This window comes from Anser anser, assembly GCF_964211835.1.
Source record: "Anser anser genome assembly, chromosome: 2".
NCBI classification, from domain to species: Eukaryota; Metazoa; Chordata; class Aves; order Anseriformes; family Anatidae; genus Anser; species Anser anser.
In genome coordinates, this window is record NC_139721.1 from 29,855,626 (window position 1) to 29,858,565 (window position 2,940).

Here is a 2,940-nt window from a genome sequence, read left to right on the forward strand (position 1 = left end):
CCATGTGTGGCTTCTATTTCTTTGCTGAAATACAACTGTGAAGGAATAGCAATTATCCTAGTAGATATCTGAGTTTCTAGTAGTAGCACTGATAACAAGAGAAACTTTCTATAGAAGTTTTAGATGTTTTTGTTTTTCTATGTACAGCAAACACTAATAAGCAGGGAGTAATTTTGAAGATTTGAGCTCTGAAGTTGCTGCTATTGCAGTTGTTTTGAGGATTTGTTTTTATTTTTATTTTTTTGATAATTTTTTTGTTTTGTGAACTAGTCCACAGTCATGAACCACCAAGGAAGGGAAGAAAGATGCAAGAGACCATCCCTTCATAGAATACTAGGTCTAGGGGATCTTTCTTCCTATCATTCCTGTCTTCATTTCAGTTAAATCTTTGTCCCAGAGTGAGAGCACTCAGATTTCTGGGCAGATGCAACATTGAAAACCAGATAAGTGTTATTGCTGTGATGTATAAGACATACTTTAAGGGATGTTAGGGTATTGAACTGTGTCCTCACATGCATGTTTATTTGTTTGAACTTTGAGAATGGGTAACTCAGTGGCCCTTGTGGGTCCCTTCCAACGCGGGATATTGTAACATCAGAGAAGAAATTCACCCCCTCAGTGCAGAAACCATCAGGGTGGGTTTCACCTGGCACTGGGCCATGGCTCACCTGATGAAAGCACTGGCCTAATAAATGGGACTCTGGGCTCAACTCCCAGTGCTGGCTGAGTCTCAGCTATGTTGAAAGTTTGGTAGGTTCTGCACAAGCTTTTGTTGAGCCTTCAGGAGTAGTATTTTGAGCTGTTTTCATGTTTTTCAGCACAATCTTCATGGGGACCTTTACCCCTTTTGCCCCTTTTAAAATCTTCACGGAGATCTTAAATGCTCGTTGTTTCATGCTCAGCACTCCTGTGACTCAAGAGTCATCAAAGTGCTCTCCAAAACAGGAATTTGTCCCAGCTCTGCATCTGGGAGGTATTGTATTACCTCTACTTTGAAAATGAGGAAGAAAGCAATTACATGATTCACTCTAATTGCATAGTAAGCCAGTTGGTGTTGTCCTCGTGTTACTGCTGATCCCATAGACCTGTCAGCAGGTTAAAATTAGATGATTTGCTGATCTGGTGAATCTACTGTCTGTATACAGGAACTGTGTCTTGGGATGTCTTGACTGAATTTCAAGTAAATCTAAATATCCCAGATCGTAAATTATTAGCCTGTTCTAGACTTTATAATACTCTTTTCTTCCATCACATTAAACAGGACGCTAGGGAATTTGCTTTAATGTGGTGGAGAAAGAAGCCTCTGCTCTCTGAATACCCTGGGAATTAATGCCTTTCATCTAGAAGAAATCGCAGCTGTTTTATGGAAATATTGAGGATGACTATGAAATGCTTCTCGGTCATTTGGTTTGCAATTAATGTTGTTCTGTCAGGTATTGCTCATCTAGCAAGTGCCTAATGGGAGAAGGTTTCACATTGACCTTTCAAGATCTCATCGCAGCTTTGCATGTTTGACAATAAATAAGTAAATTTAACAATGCAGTTTAGGAAGGATCTGCACTATATGGCAAACCTCCTACAGAATCTTTGTTTTCAGATTTCCTGTGACTCTTCCCTAGAAGACCTCAGCGGTTTTAATAACCATCTTACTGGATAGCTCATGATGGGAAGGGCTCCCTCATTCTGTAGTACCTATACTTTTGTTACAGAGATAAGCAGAGGCATCAGGTAAGAAATCTGCCTTATTATGGCAGTTACTCTGTACAGTTAGAGAAAGTCTTGCCCTGAGTTTATTTTTTTTGTGTGTTGATGTGTTAATATAGAAAACTTAGCTTGTAGGGTAATGTTAACTTGATTAAACCATTATGCAATTCTTCTTTGAGTTGAGTAAGGGGATAGTAACTTCCATGGTAACAAGCAGATGAGAAAACTGTGTCATTGTGTGTAATCTTTTGAAAGAAAAATCAAAACCAGACAATCAGTGAAATGGTGACGGTGTCTATAGAGGTGGTGTTTCTGCTTGCATGTGCAAGGAGGGCCCAGATAAGCAAGCCTCTTGTGGTAATCATTTCTTTTCAGTCACCAATCAGATCCAGCTTAATCATCCCTACTTAAGTGAGCAATTAAAAAAATAAGGTGAGTGTTGCAAAATTAATGGCAAGCTGATGTGTTAAGAAGGAGTATTAACAACAAAAAAAAAATAAGTTAAATCTTGGTGTTAGTTAACTTGAGAAAGACAGCATGTGCAAATGACTACTTTTATCTTTTGCTCCTGGGATGCTGGAGTCACCTTCTGTGTGCCCTGCGAATGTTTCAGTTCTGCATCTAGAAATCCATGACAAGGCCAATATATTTCACTTCCCAAATGACGAGTTACAAAATACTCATGATATTCCAAAGGTCAGAGCGCAAGATCTCTTCTCTCAACAAAGGGACTTCTCTGTTCTGCCTCTGGTGAAGCAAATGTTGGCTCAGATTTCAGTTTACTCAGACACAATATGTGCTCTAGACAGATTCTCAGTTTACATAAATTAATGTCCTGCCTACTTACCATTTTCCCCCATCATTTTTTTCTCCTGTCTTTTGTGAAACAAAACCCTTTGTGTTCAACCACAAGTATCTGATACAACACAGAGATAAGATCCACAGTCGAGTTAATCCCATATTACCAACATTTTCCAGAATTTCTCAGTCCACAAAGTAGGATTGTTTCTCCCAGCTCAGGAAGCTTATTCAATTAGATGTGTTTTTTTGTTTGATTGTTGGTGGTGGTGGGTTTTGTTTTGTTTTCTGGCAGAGCTTCCAAGGCATTGGTAGCTGAAGGTTTTAACCCATGAAATATGAGGTGATCTCTGCTGCTTACATTCAGCTATTAACTTTTAAACTGTTATTAGAGCCATAGGAAAGTCATTAATAACACAACCCATTTAACTAGGTCAT